Below are 21,579 nucleotides of genomic sequence, written 5' to 3'. Positions count from 1 at the left end.
ATCCGGCAGCGGGGACAGTAAGGGAATGGAAACCCCGTTCGGTAAGTCCTTTTTCTAGTGATGTGGGGTGTGAGAGCTGCGTTGTCCCTATCTTTGTTTGCGAATACTTCCGCAGAGCGAGGCATCGGGGGAGCCAGAGCCAGGTAGCCAAGAGGGGTAACGGAAGAAAGACGGCACTTCCGTGCCTGGCGTGCGTGATCGAGTTGAAGGTGAGGGCTGGGGGGAGGAGGTCGACGCGTTGTCAACCAGGGGAGGTGTACTATCAAGACGCTCCCGTGCTGCATCATGTGCAGCCTGGTTGCCCCATCCGGAGCCGTGTGACCCGGCACCCGGGCCAAACGAGTAGTGATACCAGTACGGGCCAGAATGGTGGTCATATGTTAGTTCTCGGGCCTGTTGGTGGGCAAATTCATTGCCCTCCGCCGAGGAGTGGGCTATCACCCATATTAGCTTTATTTTGTGGCATGGCGGTACTTTCATGTGGATGATTCTCACTGTCTTATAATACGCCCATCCTTTTCTAAAGTTCCTATACGCTTTTTGGGAGTCCGCAGCGAGAGGGAAGCCTGTTTTATTTCGGGACGACGAAGCTGCGTCCAATAAAAAAAAGCACGCCATATCCACGGAATGAATGATGATAAGTGGGTCGAAGCTCGAGAGGGGGAGATCATCGGTAACCGTAACTCTTCCGTGAAAGTTCGCCCATTACATCATTAAGAAAGACGTAAGACTGTGTGCGTACATTGTACAAATCAACTTTTATTTTGTTCTTTTATTTTGTTCTTGTTCGTTTGTTGTTGTTGTTGTAGGGTTCGTGAGGCTGCAAGCAAGCGCTCGTATCGGCAGGCAAACCCCGATGCAGTGAGAGCTCGCGAGGCGGCTGCAAAACGCATCAAGCGAGCTCAGCCCGAAGCTGCCGACGCGCGGTTTAAGCGCGACTTTCTAGACGAGATGCTTCGGCCTCTCTTTCGCGCACGGCGGGATCCTGTCGGCGAGCGCGCGCTGCCGCCGCCCTGCGCGCCCTCCGCTCCGCAGCCTTGTTAACAACCACCTCCTCCATCCGGTGACTCGTTGCGAAAGAGGAAGCGCGTCAACAGCGATTGCCTTTTATAGTGTCAGTCACGTGCGAGTGACGTCATCATGACGTCACTCACACCAGCGCCACCTGCGAGTGAGTCATCGAACTAGGCGGTCACGTAGCGCCACCTGCGAGTGAGTCATCGAACTAGGCGGTCACGTACCACGAGACACAAGGTATGGACAGACCCACGGCTTTAGGAGCTTCGCCCCTAAAACTCATCCTGCATGCGGCCGCTTTGATGCCTGCTTGGAAACAGACCTCCGCCGCGACTCGAGCCCTTTGTCCCCGTGGGCGCTGTCCGCTTTTGAATGAGCCGGCTGAGGGCGCGGAAAAAAAGGGCGGCCCAGAGATCTGGCCCCGCCGTAGCAGAGGGAGAGCCGCAGAGGGAGCGCGGGAAAGACAGCGGGCGCAGCAGATGCGTTGAGGACTGACTCCAAAGTTGTCTCCAGGTTGTCCAAGACTGACTCCAGGTTGTCCAAGACTCGCTTCCGTCTAGCCCGAACACAGAAGAGGAGCTTCTCTTTGTTTTAATGACAGTTAGAACCGGACGACGTCGCCTACAGTGCACGACCGAACGAAGACCCGACCTACCGGCAACGATGAACTACCGCTGGAACTGTCGTGTGGCACCGACGGGAGCTGCTGCGCGGGTGTGAGCAGGGTCATTCTATGCCTATTACACGGCTGCCTATGCCATCTCTCCTATTCACTTCTCGCTCTGTGCAACGGCTTGCCCATTCGCAAGACCATCACAGATTGGTATATAGTAACCGTTTTGTGAACCTCCAGGCGTGACTAGACAAACTGAGCCACATAAGTGGCCGTTCCGCTTATGTCAGTTGACCTGTGCCGTGTTAGACCGGGTTCCGACTGTTGCCGCAAAATGGTAAGCTGTATGTAATCTTTCGCTGAGTTCGGCAGCGTTAGCTTGGAAGCTTCTGCAGTTCCACTGTAACAGTTGGATATTATTCGAAGCCATGCTGAATGGCAGAGGCTATGGAAGCAGGGCCTGTTGGCTGGGTCAGTTGAGTGAGCTGGCAATATTCGGCCATCAATGTGGGTAGTTGCGTGCGTAGTGTTTTAATCACTATCTCCTCGATTTCACTCTTTATGCCAGAAGCATCTGGGGTCGCTTAAGTGACGGGTTCGGATGGCCTTTAGACGCCGGTGACTGGGACTGACGCCGCCGCTCTGCTAGCAGTGTGTGCCTGCGCCGCCGCTTCTCTTCAGCCTGGCGTTGCCATTGGCATGCCTCCTCCTTTTCAGCTTCTTCATTGTCTCATAGTTCTAACTTGAGGCAGTCAAGCTCACGCTGGAGGTCCTGTATGCGCTGACGAAGCTCAGCCGAGGTTGCTTTCTTCTTCTTTGACTTGACACTGTCGTCCTTTGTGTCTCCTATGTCAGGTTGGTTACCACGAGGCGGCGCTTTGAAGCTAACGGTCTTGACCGGGCCGGGGCTGACGCCTCTGACGGCAGTATCAGCAGTTGGGAGTGCAGGCAACGGGGGAAATTCGTTGAGGTCGTTCAGGTGTGTGTTTATGGTGCGCTTGCGGGAACGGCTGTGTGACTTCCTTTTGACTCGTTCCTTGTTACGCTGCAGTCTTCGTTCCCGTTCTGGGCACTTCAGGTCAGTGGCGAGATGACCAGCCTCTTTGCACAACGTGCAGAATGTAGCGGAAGGCAGACAAGCACCCTCTGCGTGGGTCCTTCCGCAGGTCTTGCACACGCGCTTATTGGGGCAGTGGCGTTGCTGGTGTCCAACACGGTGGAATCTGTAGCACACCAGTGTTCGGGGAAAGTACGGCGCCACTTTGTACAATTCCTTATAATTTCTCACTATCTTTTGCGCATGAGTTGAGTAAAAAGTCACAAGGGCGAACTGACTACGTCCCATTCGCTTAACATCCAATATGGTAGCAGTTTCACAGGTTAGATGTTGTTTGAGCTCGTCGTCCGTGTCGCTGGGATCAACCTGGATAACATCGCGGGGGGTGCCTCGGGGATTAAGTAGTTGGGCTTCAATTTCGAAGGGAGAGCCATTCAGTTGAATATGAGTAAGCTGACTTACTCGTTCAGCATGTATCTTACCATAAAAGGTAACGGTCATAGAGATAATATACTGACTCTAGAGGGAAAGCGCGCCGCTGAGCCAATGCATTGGAACCGTACGACACACAGAGGCAGACATGATACAACGATTTGAAGGTTGCCAGCTGAGCTTTTGCTTACTAAAAACGGCGAAAGCGATGGGTTGTAATCTGGCAACGTGCTACTGTGTCGTTTCCGCGTCCGGCTAGCGAAGCATGCCGGGATTAATTGTAACATGGCGGACCGCTGGCCAGGCGGATTTTGTGCAGGCGGCGTCGACAGCATTGCGTGGTTTTATCTCCTGTGGGTAGGTAACCGACGTGTTCTCGGTTCAGCGTGTGACTTGTATGTACTGAGACTATTTGAACAAGATGTGGCAACGCTCACACAACACTTGCGCGCAATCTTAAATGCGACTGATCGCATGCGCGAGGACGCCAAGGAATCAGCTGATCCGTACTGGGGCGCACAGAAAAATGAATCTCCGTCATGATCTCCGAGCATATTTGCGCTGTGCCGTTTTACTTGCCATTCTGTGACATTTTGTGCATCGCTGAATGCTTTTCAAATGAAGTAAAGTGAATTGTGACTTTAGTTGAATGTGTAGCCTTAATGACACCAAGAAAAAAAACAACGTTATCGCATGGGCCAACGCTGATATATTGCCGGTGAGTCGCGGCCCTTTGAAGCACAGGAACGAAAGAGCGCGGTCGATCGCAGGCCAACGGAGTGGCAGAATGCATGCCAAAGGAGTATGCGAAATACAGTCAGCGGCGTGTCCCGTTTTCCTTTCTGTTTGTATTCGTCAAGCTCTAGCTGCTTTCCACCACTTCAAAGGGAAAGCTTGCGGGATTGAATTGGCAGTAATTTGCTGCACAGAGCGCGCGGGGAGAGAACATTGACTTATTGTCTTATTGTGACTGATTTAAAAAGAAACCGCATTTCGTTACCTATTTTTTCGTTCTACCTTTACGAACGTTTGCGCAAAAGATCGAAGCACGGAGAGCTGTAAGAAGTTACATGAATAAAACAACTGGAACGGAACGATTATAAAAGCTCCTTTTATTTTTCTTCCAACGGGAACGATCGCTGCCACTCAGTGAACTTGCGGCAGGGGGGTAAAGCGAGCTCCGAGACCGTACGAATCGTGGGCGCTGACATGATACAATTCCCATTGTTGCCAGATCAATTGTATTCAGCCCTCTAAAGAGTTGTTCCGTAATTACTAAACGAAAACAAAGAAATGAAGCAAAATAGTTACAAATAATTGCCTCAGTAATTAAAACTAGCTTTATAAAATACTTTTATTGTAATTAAACTCTAATTAGCGAACAAAGAGTAAGAGCGTAGTTCAGTTTTGGTTTCGATTTTCTTTAAGTGTGCTTAAGTCCCTCGATCGGCGTTTGCAGATGAAGGGACTTTAAAGTATGCTAGGAAGTGGCGAGGCCCTTGCGCCTGACTTGCGCAGTGCGTGCGTGCAAAACGTGTACAACTGGTACTACTCGGATGCACGCACTGAGCAAGTGCCTCCCCGGCCGCTTGCGAGGCTGTCATTCGTTTCTTCACGTTAAGCACCGTATCTATTTCCCCTGAACTGACGCCGGAACAGCGATTCCGATCTGACCTTGACCAACGCAAGGTCACTACAGGCTACGGAGTGGCAGCCAGCGATCGTTTCCATTGGAAGAGAAATAAAAGGAGCTTTTATAATCGTTCGGTTCCAGTTGTTTTATTCATGAAACTTACAGCTCTCCGTGCTTCGAACTTTCGCGCAAACGTTCGTGAAGGTAGAACAGAAAATAGGTAACGAAATGCGGTTTCTTTTTTAATCAGTCACAATAAGTCAATGTTCTCTCCTCGCGCGCTCTGTTCAGAAAATTACTGCCCATTCAATACTGCCCTTTCAGTCCCGCAAGCTTTCCTTTGAAGTGGTGGAAAGCAGCTAGAACTTGGCGAATACAGACAGAAAGGAAAACGGGCACGCCGCTGACTGTATTTCGCATACTCCCTTGGCATGCATTCTGCCGCTTCGTTGGCCTGCGATCGACCGCGCTCTTTCGTTCCTTTGCTTCGAAGGGCCGCGACTCACCGGCAATATCAGCGTTGGCCCATGCGATGACGGTTTTTTTTTTTTTTTTGGTGGGCCGGTTTCGTCGTGAGTTCCGCGCGTCGGGAACAGTTACGGAAAGTGTCGGGCGTCATGTCACTCCATACGAGGCAAAATGTCGCAGTCGCGGCCTTTGCTCAGCGGTCGCGGCCAATCAACGTCTCAATCGCCGCTAAAGCCACAGTTCACATCACTTCGTTTGAAAAGCATTGAGCGACTCGCAAAATGTTACAGAATCGCAAATAACGCGGCACAGCGCAAAAATGCACGGAGATCATGACGGAGATTCATTTTTCTGTGCGCCCCAGTACGGATCAGCTGATTCCTTGGCGTCCTCGCGCATGCGATCAGTCGCATTCGAGCTTGCGCGCAAGTGTTGTGTGAGCGTTGCCACATCTTGCTCAAATAGTCTCGGTACATATAAGTCACACGCTAAACCGAAAACACGTCGGTTACCTACCCACAGGAGATAAACTACGCAATGCCGTCGACGCCGTCTACGCAGAATCCGCCTGGCCAGCGGTCCGCCATGTTATAATTAATCCCGGCATGCTTCGCTAGCCGGACGCGGAAACGCCACAGTAGCACGTTGCCAGATTACAACCCATCGCTTTCGCCGTTTTTAGTAAGCAAAAGCTCAGCTGGCAACCTTTAAATCGTTGTATCATGTCTGCCTCTGTGTGTCGTACGGTTCCAATGCATTGGCTCAGCGGCGCGCTTTCCCTCTAGAGTCAGTATACTATCTCTATGACTTGCGGTAGTCAAGGTCAGATCGGAATCGCTGTTCCGGCGTCAGTGCAGGGGCAATAGATAGGGTGCTCAACGTGAAGAAACGAAGGACAGCCTCGCGAGCGCCCGGGAAGGCACTTGCTCAGCGCGTGCATCCGAATTGTACCAGTTGTACACGTCGTACACGTTTTGCACGCACGCAGATCTGAGCTGGAGACTGCACACACACACTTCGCCAGTCAGGCGCTAGGGCCTCGCCACTTCCTAGCACACTTTAGGAAAATCGAAACCAAACTGAACTACGCACTTACGCTTTGTTCGCTAATTAGAGCCTAATTACAGTAAAAGTTTCTTGTAGTGCTAGTTTTATTTATGGGGCAATTATTTGTAACTATTTTGCTTCAGTTCTTTGTTTTAGTTAAATAATTACGCAACAGCTGTTTAGAGGACTGAATAAAATTGATCTGGCAACCATGAGAATTGTATCATGTCAGCGCCCACGATTCGTACGGTCTCGGACATGGAGGAAAAAAAAGCTTAGGAGAGGCCCCCAGCTATCCCCGCGCATTGGCAAAAGTGTGGAGGAAGTCACGTGTTTTCGGCGGCCATTGGAAGTCGCGTTAGCAACGGCGTCCTAGCAACAGCCCGCCCGCCGTTCGCCAGTCATGGAGGAAAGGCAGCGCCTGCCTTGTCGTCCGATTGCGAAGATTGCTGCTTCGCTTTGCTGCGCTGTGGTCTTGCGGAACTCGAAAAGGATGCTGCGAGTTGCGACAGCTGCGCCGATGTGAATATGTCATTTAATTTCTACTTGCAAGTGCACCTTGTACCGCGTCAAGCTTTTGCCCCGGTCGCGATCACGACGCGCCTATTGAAGTGCAGATATCGTGAACGCGCCGTCCCTTCGTACGCGCGGACACCCGTCAGGTAGATTTTCAAGAAGTGATACACGGTGTGCAGTGCGTAGGCGACTTGCAACCGAACGATTCGCAACTCAATTTTTTGGTTATCGCCGCTGCAATATATAGTTTGCTAGGCCGGCAATGCGCGGCAGTGCCTTTGCAACTGTTACAAGGTAGATTCCCAGTTGATATAATTCCATCGTCCTATTACCTTAGTAGGTGTCCGTCTGTTGACTGGAAGAGTGCTGGATCTGGAATCTGGATCTTTTTGTGGTCTCGCTCTGAATTTCGCTTTTCTTTCATACTGCGAACTTAGTGTATGAACGTTTTCAACTGATATCACCTTGAATTTATTGACACTGAGACAAGTTGAAACTTGGCGAAAAAAAGTTTATTGACGCCACCCACCCTCTCATTTTTTTTACTCAATAAAACGTTTTGCCTCCTCCTCCTCCTCCTCCTTCGCAAAAAAATTATATCGAAGGCACGCGAACAACGGTAAAAACATTCCACAATTTTTTAGCGTGAAATCTGCATGAAGTACTGCTTACCTATATATATAGAACGGCCGTTTAATTGACTAGTCATCTCTGGGATTGCCAGTGAAACTGCAACGCAAACTTGGGCACTTTCCAGTCCGGTAGCCGCACGGCGTTCGCCCACTGTTTGCGGCGTTCTCCATCGCTTGGGAACCTATAAACGGCGGCGATTGCAAACAAAGGATGAATGCACACCAATGTACAGCAATACTTGTCAGCGGAATGATGCACTAACCGGTGGAAAGTGACGCCCAATTCCTTGGGTACCGGTCGCGACTTGCAGCCTGGCACCGAGCATTGCGGCATTGTTAGAGCGAGCCGCTTCGCAAACCTGCTGCGGCCACACTGAAGACGTGTAACAGTGTAACCGCGCGTTTAGGTTCACGGTCACGCGCTGCAAAACGGCCTTCTACCTGCCTATCAGCTGATTTCCGCCGGCTCGGCGCTGGCAGATGCAGACGACAAGAGAGGCGATACAGGACGGAGGAGGCGGAGAAGGTGCACCGAGAGAGAGAGGCAAAAAGAGTCCGCCAATGGCATGGAGGGCCAATGGTCCGCCATTCGACTTACAGAAATGGCGTTTCCGGCTGCGCTGGGTGTGACGTCAGGGCCTCTCCTAAGCTTTTCTTTCCTCCATGGTCTCGGAGCTCGCTTTAACCCCCTGGTAACGGTTATGACCTTACTCCTCACATCGAGTTTGGTTGAAACGTATGCGTTCAAATGGGCTTGCGGCGAGAGTTGGTCAAGCCCGTCGCTGAGAACCTTGCGAGGAATATCTTTCATCGACTTCTGCCCTCGAGGGCGGAGAAGAACAAAATACCTTTCTTTCGTGAGTCGTTCAGTAGCAGCGGCCGATCGCTTCGGTGGAGCTCGGCGAGACCGCCGAGAACGCTTCGTTGTCCAATTTTCTTGGTCGTCGTCGTTGTCACTTTCCCAGGTCGCATAGGCTGCTTCATCGTCATCTACCGGGTGTCTCCGCTTCTTGGCGTCCGTTGAGGCAGTCCTCCGTGGATGGAGAGCGTCGGTCTCCATGGCCGAGGCCATGCCGGCCAGCGCGGCGGCCGTAGTCGACGTTAGGCCTAACCGCACTCCGCTAAGCCTAGGAGTGTTAGTCTCAATAGAACGTCGTAACTCGGATAGATTCAACACTAGCGAAACCAACTTTTCAACGGAGGTTCCCCAAACCTCTTAGTAGCAATTACGTAGCATTTAAAGCTCCTACCTTGGCGCGTTCAGTCTGTGGGGATAACAAAAAAACGGAGCTGCGCGTACCAACGTCTGGACTCGAAGCCTCCTGGTGGCCTCCCCCCTTTAGCGACATAAAGTAGTACTAAAGGGTACGTTATACTAAGAGTTGTTGGTTTTGTGGTTTTATATTTTAACACGAAAGTGTGCTATGCCGGGATATCCCGAGATTTGCCTGACGTCATATACGTCACGGAAATGACGACAGTACACCTTTGCCGAAGCGACCCGCCAGCAGGACGTCGCTCGCCAAGCACACCCACAAGACAGCCGCCGACATGCAAATCATTCTCAGCTGCCTATTTCTCTGCACATTTCACTTTGGTGTTTTTCCGATTCCTAGGAATCAACTACAGTTTTTTTACATGATTTACTAAATCATGAGCTGGCTAAGGAGGCTTTACGTCATGCAATGCGCCTACGGTTGTGAAAAGAAGTTTAGGGGCCGAACGCCGCCATTTTTCAATTTTTACTACTTCCTGCGCCAAGTTAAAATTAATTCCTTCCGTTTAATTAGGGATGTTTTACGTATGTTTGCCCATATTAAATACATACTTTCATCTGCACTAGCGGGCAACTGCTTGGGAAATTTCTGTTGTTTATCCATGTTGACGAGTGTTGATGTGCGGGGTATTGATATTTAGACATTCTTCATGCACTGCGCACATGCAACAAGGCACAAAGAATGGGCACAGACCACGGTGTAAGAAGATTTCTTACACCGTGGTATACCGTGGCGCAGACACAGTGCCAACAAATGAGGGCTTTCAACCATGCAGGAAAGAATACTCAGGAGAGGCCCCTAGCATCTCAATGCATTGCGAAAATTGTGTGGAGCTCCTTCCTACACCGTGGTGTGGAGGAAGTGGTCATTTTTCTTGAGCCGATGGACAATGTTGCTGACTTGTTTACAACTGCGGCGGCCAAATTTGGGCGAATAGAATGGACAAATTTTTAAGGCGCTTGGTATTTGGCTGCCTCGCTACGCTTGCAAACCAGCGCAGTCGCTACGACAAACGTTTTTAGATTAGGCCAGTTTGAAAACTCCGCCGTCAGAAACGGCCTTAACTCATACCCTGGCCGCAGCGGCGCTTACGTCGCGTCGACATCGGCGGAGCAAGCCGCTGCCGCGCATCCGACTAAAACCTGACCACAACCGCCGCCAAATCGGCCTAAACGCACCCAACTATGCTGGCAACGCTGTCTTTTTGGCCTCAAAATTTCTCCAACTTTGGTGTGAAAAATCGAGGGGCTTTGGCCATGCTGACAACGCTGACGACGTTGTTTTGTGCATTTCTTGTTTCTTGTTCGTCTGTCCGTGCATCGATGGTCCGTGCTTTTGCGGCACCGTTTCAACAGAACGGACGGACGGCTTGTACGCTGTTGTGGTTTGAAAGGGCAGCTGTTATTCCAGCTGACGTTCCTAGGGTGCTACCGAGCTTCACGTCAGTCTGCGCCTCAACTTCAAACATTCAGCAGCTCGATTTTGTGGCCGTCTACGTCGGTGGTAGCGACAAGCTCGTCAGGAGGTAAGTGTTTAGTCGTGTGATATTGCGCTTTTTATACACCCGAAGAGAACACACAAGGTGTTGCTGGCTTAAGGGCTCGTGGTAGAAGTGTAGGCTCATTTTAAAGTGGGTAAGCTACGTGCCATATTTCTTGCGAACGCGCACCCGAAAGCATAGCGTCGTGATTTTTTTTTTCTTACGGGCTCATATGCGTAACTGAGCTCGAATCTGTTAGCTATGGTGTCACTATGCTTACTACTGGTGACAGTTATTACACCGAGGTGAACGTTCACAGCCTCAGTAAGCAGAACAGGGGTTCTGGGTTGCATGCACAAATGAAAAGCGGGCACAGTTTCGGAGGCATTTATTTCGGTATCGTATGTCATCGAGACGTCGCTCACTGCTTCCATTACAGGGGCTGGTCGAAAATTTCCACTACAGCCGGTGCACGTGTACGAGTGGCCGACGGGTGACCTGCGCTGTTTCTAAAGAGAGACAGACCTACCTCAAGAGACTGCTTGTCGATGCCTTGGGCTAAGGGCGTCACTGTTCTCGTTGGGGGTGTAAGTATTTCGCAAAATCTGCGCTTCACAGTCTGTCTTGCGTAGGGGCAGTGCAGTGAAAGTATATTCCTGTTGAGTAGCTGGATTATATAAGCGTGCGTGCGTGCGTGCGTGCGCGTGTGTGTGTGTGTGTGTAAAAATACAATTTGCACCTGTCACCACAATTTCTGTTGTAATTTTTTAGGAAACATAATTGAGAATTCCTAGCGCTCGCATGCAGGAGTTAGAAGATGGAATGGATTCCACACGATACATGTCGCGACGTATTCTGTTCAGGGGAAAGTGAAATGGAGACACTCGATGCTAACAATGAACAAATACTGCGTACCATGTGGTGCACCCACCTGGTGTTGAGTGCATTCAAAGCTGCTGTTTCTTTTTTTTATCGCTAAGACTGCACTACAGAGGTTGCTGTACATGGTCGTTTTAGAAGTCAGTTATTTATTGCAATTTACTAATGAAATTGCGTTTCGGCAAAAATTTCCTCAAGCAATGCAAGTGGGGTTTTAAGATTAAAGGAGCCTCAGGTAATCGAAGAATAGGTAGCCATCGCTACTTTTTTGCTGTAAGGGGCACTCCTTGACCGGCCCCACATCGCCAGTCGAGAATTTTTCTCACATTGCTCATGCCGTAGTCATCATCCTGAGTCTATTTGTGTACACTCCAGAACAGAGGCCTGTCTGCTCCATTGCCGATTTCTCCTATCCTGCTTTATCCAAATCCATCTGTTGCCCATAGGTTTTCCTCTCACACTCATCCACCGAGTGTTCCGTTTTATTCAGGCCTCTCGTTCCTTGATTGCAACCTTATAGGTGTGTGCAAGTTTTTGTAACAAAAGGTGCTTTTAAACGAGTAGTGATGCCAAATTCGTTGATGAAAAATTAATCATAATGTTTGACTTCGATCTCTACGTACAGTGCTCAGCAATTGAAACGCGATACTCTGAGCGCGTGGCTGCCGGCGCTTGTTGCGCCACAGGTGAGCGCTTGTGAAAGCGAGCTGACGCATTGTGGTATACGGTGAGGGTGAGAGTGTTCGTGATGCATGCTGACTGCATCCGGTGGACAGCCCTTCAGTGTGTGGTTCTTGGCGGCGCCATAGGGGTGCTACATGCCATGGCTTCAAAACGCTGTGCCTGCGTGCTGCGCCGCACCGTGCGAAGCTGGGCAAGCGGGCACCGCGCGCATTATGAAGAATTCGAATGCACATTTATCGCGATGTGTTATCGTGGCCTGGTGCAGCACGCAGGCGCAGCGTTTTGAAGCCATGGCATGTAGCACCCCTATGGCGCCGTCAAGAACCCCACACTGAAGGGCTGTCTCCCAGATGCACTAAGCATGCGTCACAAATGCTCTCACCCTCACCATATACCACAATGCGTCAGCTCGCTTTCACAAGCACTCACCTGTAACGCAACAAGCACCGGCAGCCACGCGCTCCGAGTATCGCGTTTCAATCGCCGAGCGCTGTACACGGTCACTGGCCAATTATTTTGGAATGTCCAATAATTCGAAAGCATCAGTGGTACTGCCATCTACCTGGCTGTGCCAGTGTATAACGACGTCTGAAATTTCATACGGTGAAGTTATTCGTCATCTGATTTTTCTGACTTTTTGTTTGCTGCGACGAGAGGTCCAAAATGGCCGTAATCGCAGCAGCCCCAATTCTGTTCTCTTTATCCCACAGCCTTTAACTGCAATTTTCACGTTCCCTTCCTTCACATGAAGTATTACAAGTTCCTCCGTTGTGGGTTACTACCAGTGAGATTGCGTTATCCGCGCACATTTGTTTTTTCAATTGCTTTCACATTCTCTTTTTTTTATGCTAAGTAACTTCAAATTAACCAATATATTGGGTTTTAGCTTTGAGTTATCAAGCAATTTCTTCTACTGAATTGCATGTAAAATTACTGGGACCTGAACATCACTTCCAATTAACTGAAAATTCTAATTGGGTGATTTCAAATCATCAAGAGTCGACTGCATTTGAATGGCTTGCTCCAGGGATTTAAAAGAGGTGAGGTACACTAGTGGTTGGTATGACCTTTACTTTAATGTAAGGATTTCAGCAAGTAATAATTCTTGGTTTCTTACTCATACCACCACATCAATGGGAAAGTTCTTTCCAGATTATAAATTTTGCACAGGTAGCATTGCACTTCAGCCAACATTGGCTGCAAGAGTTCCACTTTTGTGCAAGGCTTTTGTGGTACGCTTTCTTGCATGGCTTGGTGTCGTGCTAAACAACCTACCCCAAGGAACAAGCCATGCAGTGAGGCTTGAAAGTTTGCATGTTGTGCGGCAGAGCCAACTTTTATTTCTGTATTAATAAGCTTAAAATCAGACCTTGAAGTGAACCAGAGAACAGTAGGCCGTTTGCCCTTAGGAGCGCATGGAAAAACAACTAACGAAGCAGTGCACAGAGGAATGGCCTGAGCGGCATTTCCAGTTTGAGAAGCTCAGAGTAAAATATGTTTTGAGAGGAGGCTGAGAGCAATGGATCGACGTAGGTGGACAGCTAAGGTTTTCAGGTACATATACATGAAAAGCGTGGACACGCAGTGTAAGGAGGACTAGATGAAATGCAGAAACAACAGTGGAGAAGCTAAGACAGCCAAAGCAACCAAAAGGAGGCAAGGCAGATAGAAATGAATAAATGGAGAGAAGAAACGGAAGCTAAAACGTCGTTAGAAATGTACAGGGCTGAGAAATTGGACAATAGAAAGGAAAATTTCTACGATAACTCTAAGGGAAGCATTTTGCTTCTTTAACATAACATAACATCCTTTAACATAACATATAAATAGACATTTCATTTTGTGTTGAAAATATGTATTGCCTTGGTGGACTTGCTTATTTTACCCATTTTTTAAATGTAAAACTAATGCTTCACTTAATTATTCTATTGCTTCGGTTAAAGTGAAGCAGGAAACTTGTAATGCAAGTTAAAGGTGTCATGGCCATACAGCTTTTCATGTGAAACACATATAAACATTTTTTCTTGCATGCTCATGCTCCCAGCGCTGCTGGAGCAGCAAAAAAAGCAAGGAAAGAACGGAAAAAACACTTTTCAAAAATGAACAAGGGCTGGAGTTAAACAGCTGTATATCGTGCTTTTCCTGACTGGGGTAAATTGAACAATGCCAACTGTTCAGCTACAAGGTCAGGATAGGTTAGGTATAAAAGAAATTTCATTGCAACACAGCTTTCTAAGGCAATCTGCTTGCCATTTCTTATTTAGAGGGCACCCCTTAAGTGCCCGCTTCGCTTCTGTGGTTTCACGTTGCTGTCGGCTTCGGTGTAACCGAATAAAGAGGGCACCAGAGATAAATGAGAGAGCAATCAGGAAGGTGGAGGTTGACATCACTATTGGCTTCGGTGTAACCGAATGAAGAAGAGGGCACCAGAGATAAATGAGATAGAGCAAACAGGAAGGTGGAGGAGGAAAGTATGGTGAAAGTATGAGGGGGAGGGCAGTAAGCAGGGGCCGCGCGAGACATGCTCGGCAGCAGTGAGGCACTGTGATAAAACACTAGAGTTGCGCCCGCTGTCGTGTATTCACTGATGACGCGGTCACTTCTGAGACACAGCAGCTATGCGCCGTGACCGAGAAGACTGCAGTTTGCACTGCAGTCCAATTTTGCATTGGGCGTATCGTAATCTTGAGCAACCTTTTTTTCCCGTTTCTTTCTTTACTTTTTTTTTTTACTTTTGAGAATTATTTCTAGCTCAGTGTTCAGAGAGGTTCACAGTATACTAGTTACGTTTGCGATTTGGCGATTATGTTTGCGATTTCTTTTAGTGCAGCCAGTGGTGAGCAAATTCAGTGTCAGATATTCTGCTACCAATCATATCAAAATCACTCTGTACAAACTGCAATGGAGGACAAAACACACATGGACTGCCGACAGAGCTCAGAACATTTATTTTGCATTCCAACTTTTTAAATGCTACTTTATCTTTATACGCAGAGTGGGCAATGGCATCAGCATGCTGGACTCCAATGTGCCAGTGTATTTGTCCAACAATGCTCAAACCATAGAAGAAATCATTGTTTCTGAAATAAACCAAACAGAACAAGCTATTTTTAGTTGAGCGCCAGTTTTCTTGTGTGAGCCATGAATCTGGCGGAAAAGCCAGCTTGTTCTATTTCACACATCTGGAGAATGTAGAAATGTGTGAAAGCTTACCTCAGGTGCCACACACACCCAATTGAACATAGCTTGCAGCATATGGAAAAAACAGAACATGTCTGTTACTGGTGGCTGGTCACAGAAAAGAACGAATAAATGCCGGACTTTTTTGAAAGACAACTCTAGCAGCAAGCCACATGGTCCGCAGAAGCAGCGCGACACAGGTCAGTGAGCGTGCTCACCCAGTGAAAGACAGCATAACTAAATAAAAATACCTTGTATGCATTAAAATTTTCTGTCAATCCATTATGGTGACACAATTGCTACAAGCGCATTCTCATTGCACCATAATTTGCAACAGCGGATTTTGTGTTTTGTGGATGAATACCGTGCTACTTTGGCTTTGCTTTTACCCAACATCGCAATAATTGTAAGTGGCCTCTCAATTTAGCGAAATGTCGATGCTCGTCTGGTAACATTGATGTAAACAAACTTCCAAGATGGCGGCGCCCATGTCTGTTTATGGCAAGTGAGTTATCGAACTCAAATACCGCTTAATAATTATTTACGGTCTATATTACGAGGTTTTCGAGCTTAGGTGACGCACCCGAAGCCCAAATAGCTTCGAAGCCTAGCGATTATCTACTGTTAAGCTGTGTATAGTACAAATACCAGTGGAATCGGCCGACCTGCTTACCGGCGTTGTTGCACGTCCCGTGGCTGTAACTTGGTTGCTTCATCGCTTGCGGCTGCGCCGTTGTTTTTATAGTACTCCTTTGATGTTCAGGCATGATTTGCCGTGAATTAAACCTGCCTGGTTGCATCGATATCGTTGAAAACCGCGAAGGATGACCGTTACGATCTTCCGATCTTCGCTTCGAGAAGTTGTGACGATGCGATGACGATTGGATGTCTTGCGAGTGAGAGAGTGTGAATCAGTCAGTGATCGAACATTCTTTTGAAAACATTTAAATGTGATGAAATCTGATATTTATGAGGTTGAAATTTACGGGTAAATTTGTCCGCGGTAAGGCGAGGGCGACGCTCACAAATGTTGCACACATCGATGGCGCAGCTGCTTGTGGTGCGGACGTTCAATGGGAATGTGTAGCGAAAATTAGAAGTTGATTAAACACTGAAAGCGTGCATAATAACCGAACATAATAGACAGGACGAGATTGCAATAGACGTTTGCATGTTTTGGAACATGCAGTGAGCACCTTGCTTACACGTTGGTTGACTTCGATGGCCAAACAATTATGGTGCTTTTTGCTTCAGCTATCAAATATTACCCCAGAATGGAGTAAGCTGGAATGCTATCCCCATACACTGCAGGGTGTCGTTACGTTCTAATGTCCATGCAATGCATCCAGTACTGTGGGCCCACTGTCGCTCAGCTGAATGCTAAGGAGTGCCACATTTTATCAGAAATGTGATGTGTGCCTGACTGTATCAAAATTTGCCCGGATCCACAGTACAAGCGTCAGGAGTTCCTCCACCACAATTTAATCTGGCTGGTGTTGTAGTGGCCAAGGCCGAAAGGCGTTGGCTAAGAAGCTATACACAAATTTATGCATCTTGCCTATGCCACTAGTGCGTATGTATACAAAATATGCGGGCACACATATATGCATACACCAGCATATATGCTTACGGAATGCAATGCATGCTAGATGAAAAAAAATTGTTTACCTAATGTCAATTGATATGGTAGTGCTTGAACCGACATTAAGCACTGCTTAGTGACTGTTACTTATGTTGTTCTGTGTGACTAGTACAGCTACTATTCTGGGTTCGACAGTGCATGATGACCTTGGCATTGTTTATGCTGTGAAGTACTAGAGCGTGTGGCTAAGGCATTGTGCTGCTGAACACCGAGGTCGCGGGTTCGATTCCCGGCCACGGCGGCCGCTTTTCTAATCGAGGCGGAAAGCAAAATCGCCCGTGTGTACGAGGTTGCGGCGCACGTTCAAGATCCCCAGGTGGTCAAAATTTATCCGGAGCCCTCCACTATGGTGTGCCTCATCACCTGCGTTGCGTCGGCGCATTAAACCCTACAATCAATCAATCAAGTTCTAAAAGCGTGATGATGAACACAATATCAGCTGAATTGCATGGCCTGTTTCTTTGAAACTATTGGAGGGTAGAAGAGAAAATGTTTGGGCATGTTGGTTCATACTCACACGAGAAACATAGTGCAGTAAAAACACAAGTCGAGGACGGGACAAGTGCAAAGTTTCAACAAATTCTTTATTGCAGGACCAGCGCATATAAACACATCTGGCTCGTAAGAGGAGAAAAGGAAAAGGAAAGAAAAACAAACAGGAATAGATGAGAGACGAAAACCGCCACGTGCAGGACGAGAAAACAAAATGTACAAACCACATACAGGCATCTGGCCGCTAGAGAAACGCTACTTTTTGCGCACTACTTGCCACGAATGGGGCTCCATTTTTCAAATTGATGAATACCAATTCGGTTGTGTTTTAAGAAATATTACAAAAGGCAAAAGTAGCAACTGGTCCTGATAAATAGTGATTATAAAAGTTCCCTCAGCTTTCTTGCAATTCTCAAACTTACTAAACTTTAAATCAGTATAAATTGGGATCACTAAGCTCACATGCCAAATTGTTTCGGTGTCTGCGCTTGTGTCACGCAGTGGCGTAGCCCCAAGCTAGCACATCAGGATGGCTAGGTTCTGCTGTCTCACCCTTCGGAAGACGCTCCTCTCCAATTTCTTTATGCCAACGCACGGGCAGGCTATGGAGGCAGCGTCCACCACTCTAGCCAGGCCGTGGCCGACGCTGCAGCGTTCGGGACGCCGCCCCCGCGGATTTCAAGTAACGGCTGGCAGAATCTCTGGTTTCAGTCGTCGTAGAGCCACGTGTGAGAAGAATTCAAGGGATATCCCATGGGCAATTGTTGTGGGTGTCGTTTAAAGCTTTGCTTTCCAACAGTTTTTCGTTTTGATGTTTTTCTCTCCTTCACGCCTATTACAAGCCAGATGTGTTTATACATGCTGGTCCTACAGTAAAGCATTTATTGAAAGTTAGCTCTTGTCCCGTCCTCACCCCATCCTTTGCTTCTACTGTGCTGTTTTCTGTGTGGTCTAACATTGTTACACTCTTTCTTTTTTTTCTTTCTTGCACGCATATTTCGGCAGACTTCACAGGTTGACAAAATGACAGATGCAATTTAATAAGGTAGGGCACCTAGCAAACTTATACTAAAATTTATCTGTACTACTTGCATCACTACACAGTCACAGCCATCACTAACTCGGGGGAGGAGCCGCACTCCACTAACGAGAGGGTGGGGAATGATGAGTGGGATCACGACTGTGCTTACAAGAAGCAAATGTGGTCCTCACTAGTGTAAGAAAGTCATGGAAGCGTGATGCAGCTTCTTATGTGTGACTGTTACGAACGAGTAGAATGCCGCTGTCTCCCTTCCGCATCATCGTCTTGCCATCTTTGACATGCTGGCCACGTCATCCGGCAAGATGAAAAGCATAACATTGCCCCTTCGAAAAGGGCAGTGTTACGTCACCCATGCCTCACTGACATGGAGCCTCCTTTAAGGAGTGCGTGTGTGTTTGCTCATGCATATATGTAAAATTTCGTTGTGCCATGTAATCCTGTAAAAGGAGAAATTGATTTTTTTTCTCCTTGCAATCATTTGTCTAACTGTTACTGCCCATTTTTTTGCCAGGACCTGTTACTCCCAGGGAGCCACAAGCCAGGACGCAACAAACTTGGTATAAACTTCGCACCACAGGTGTTATGTTGCTGGAGCCTAACTTCTGTTCATGGTCAGCGGAGTAGGGTGCCTCATCTGTTTGAGCTGCGTGTTAGAGCCAGGACACTTGCGGAGCAAGAAGAAAGTGATTGCTGTGGAGCGATTCAGCGATTTTGTTGCTCATGCCCTGCCAAAGTGCAAAAAGAATAGTTTTGCAAAGAAGTATTAACACTGCTAAACTTTTTTCTTTGCGTGCGACATGGCCAAAGCATTTTTCATTTTGGTTCCTATCGCTTTGGTACGAGGGCATGGCTCAAAAAGATATCCTGAAGATAACTACATGTACGGTTCTCATTGCTGGCCTTGACCGGGGTCAACTGTTGTATACCCAACTTGGCCACTTGTAGGGCTGGCAAGCCACCTTGCGGAAGGTGCTACAAGAGGGGCGCAGCTTATCCGAAAGCGCCACAGCCCCTGAAGAAATTTTTGTCAAGTAGTGCTCCTGCTACTGCAAAACATCATGCTTCCGCGCAAGAATGACGGCGTTGCCACGCTTGAAATATGGCCAAGTTGGAACTGTTTTGCACACACTCAAGCGTTTCCGCATGTGCGCAAACGAGCGTCATGCCAAAAAAAAGCTTCTCCATGTAAAGACAAAGTTGGTAAAGGTTCTGAACACTTGAATGAACGGGTATGCTCAAAAATTAATTATGTTAGTCAAGCAGGCAGATATATACCTGTATGGTTTAGTTGTGCACTTTGACTTCTGCATAGGTGAGAATCGGGTCCGGCTGACTGATACTGACTTGTGACTAAGCGCTGAATTCGAGGTGCTGACTGGTGATATACATACCGACTGGAACGGTCGGTACTGATTGTTACAGCCACTACATCTTGGGCCAGCAGTCACACTGTGAGAAAAGCGAAGCTGGTGAGGTTGGAGATTATTTAGCCCCTCCTGTCGGGGCGTGCCGCTCCTACACAGCACTTTTTTGGCACACTGGCCCCCATTGTCGCTGGCTGCCATCGGTAGGTCACTATCTATGAAGCCAGTCGTGGTTTTAGCCACGGCAAAGTAAAAAAAAACAGCGGAGATGGATAGATCCTGTCTTTCATCTTCTTCAGCTGACTATACACATAATCCACATGGATTGTTTATGTATTGTTGTTGAAGTGCAATTGCAGTATGCTAGAATATAACTTTCAATGGGTACGTGTGCCTTTCATGGCCATTGCTATTGTTTTTGGTGCCTACAGTTTTGTACACCTCAATGTAAGCACACAAATGACGCAAATATATTCGTTAATTGCAGTTCACGAGGATGGCTTGGTGGGCTAGTTGGTATAGCATCATAAAGGGTTGACAGCGCGTAAACACGACGACTGTCTTCTCTTCCTTGAGTCGTCGTGTTTATGCTCTGTCAACCCTTTATGTTAATTGCAGTTGTATGCCTTATAGCATAAAACCTGCATTACAAGTGTATGTCGGTGTATATACTTGTGTGGATTGTTATGAATAAAATTTATTTACTAGTGCGATTCCTTTTCTTGTGTTGCATCTTGTCATTATAGTTTGTATCTGCTTGTCCAAGTGTCAGTTCTACCCGCCGCGGTGGCTCAGTGGCTAAGGCGTTGCGCTGCTGAGCACAAAGTCGCGGGTTCGATTCCCGGCAGCGGCGGCCGCTTTTCTGATTGAGGCGAAAAGCAAAAACGCCCGTGTGTACGAGATTTCGGCGCACGTTAAAGATCCCCAGGTGGTCAAAATTAATCTGGAGCCCTCCACTACGGTGCACCTTATCGCCGTGTTAAACCCTAAAATCAATCACTCAACCAAGTGTCAATTCTACAAGTAACTTTGACGGCCAGGTCCTGCTTAACAGAATGAAATGAAACTATGGCAGCAAAGCAAGCTATAAATCCTACTTTATTTTTCACTAAGTGCAGACAAAATTTTTACTGAAGAGTTGTCAGTTCGTCTGTGTACACTAGCTGGCAGGAAAGGCCTCCACGGCACTATTACAAATTTAAAAGTTCCCAGTCATAACATGTATGGGATGACAATTTGACCAAAATGTTTAGAGGTGGCACAACTTTTCACTGTGACCGATAGCATTATCTACCTGTCTGCTCTTGCCTGAAATGGCAATATCTGGTGTACACCATGGTTTCCTCACTGTTGAAAGAAATACCCTAAATCCTGAAGGGCTGCGATAAAACACCGGGTTTTCAAGGGAGCACCAAATTTCTAAGTCAATACAAAATCTGAAAGTAAAGGTCCTCTATTAGTCTAATGTAGTTAAGTGATCTCAAGAGCTGAAATACGCATCCTTTTTGCAGGAGGGGGGGGGAGGGGGCTTTGTTTTACGTGCCGAAGCTGCACATGCTCCTTGAAGGACACCACATTAGGAGCTATGGATCAAGTTGGACCACTTGGGGGGGCCTTGAAATCTGCAACGAAGTCTCTATACAGAGGTTTTCTTTTCCACCTCTACCAGAAAAATGGCTGCCACAGCTGGGATTGAACCAACGTCTTCGATGATGGCAGCAAAACACCCTAGATGCTGGGCAGTTACAGTGGGTTACCGCAAGACACGCCTGCTTAGGTCGGCTTTATTGCACGACACCTACGCCATGCAAGAAAGCCTAATGCATGCAAAACCTTGCCCAAAGCCAATTTGTTCACTCTGGTGTACATTAGATGAAGTGGAATGTTACCAGTACAGAGTTTATGAGCTGGGAAGAACCATCTACTCAAGAGAACGGCATGAGCAAGACATTGAGTTATTACTTGTTGGCAATGCCTGCAGTAACATCCTGGTCCTAGTAGGCATGCATAGCAAGGGCCTCTTTTGAATGACTGGAAGAACTGCATCCAGTCAAATATATACTGCTATTCACAGCATGTTGAAGAACCACATCCATGTTTGCCAAATTTTGTTCACTGCTCCGC

At 47.8% G+C, this 21,579-nt stretch overlaps 1 protein-coding gene and 2 long non-coding RNA genes across 3 annotated transcripts in view; 2 read left to right on the top strand and 1 right to left on the bottom strand.

Annotated features, from left to right (window-relative positions):
- The window catches only part of LOC144142660 (uncharacterized), a 125,547-nt gene that overhangs the window by 71,460 nt on the left and 32,508 nt on the right, over positions 1–21,579 (top strand). The window lies entirely within an intron of this gene.
- Positions 10,026–19,789, top strand: LOC144142658 (uncharacterized). Its single transcript, XR_013317023.1, has 3 exons — positions 10,026–10,217; positions 10,612–10,759; positions 18,603–19,789. It is a non-coding gene; the product is annotated as an uncharacterized LOC144142658 (long non-coding RNA).
- On the bottom strand, positions 14,668–16,726 carry LOC144142657 (uncharacterized). Its single transcript, XR_013317022.1, has 3 exons — positions 15,589–16,726; positions 14,949–14,980; positions 14,668–14,815 (listed from the first exon to the last, which is right to left on the bottom strand). It is a non-coding gene; the product is annotated as an uncharacterized LOC144142657 (long non-coding RNA).

Source organism: Haemaphysalis longicornis, unplaced genomic scaffold, assembly GCF_048455015.1.
Source record: "Haemaphysalis longicornis isolate Haplotype H1 unplaced genomic scaffold, Haemaphysalis longicornis Haplotype H1 scaffold_6, whole genome shotgun sequence".
NCBI lineage: Eukaryota > Metazoa > Arthropoda > Arachnida > Ixodida > Ixodidae > Haemaphysalis > Haemaphysalis longicornis.
The sequence above is the reverse complement of the archived record's forward strand: the minus strand, read 5'-3'. Positions and strand labels throughout refer to the sequence as shown.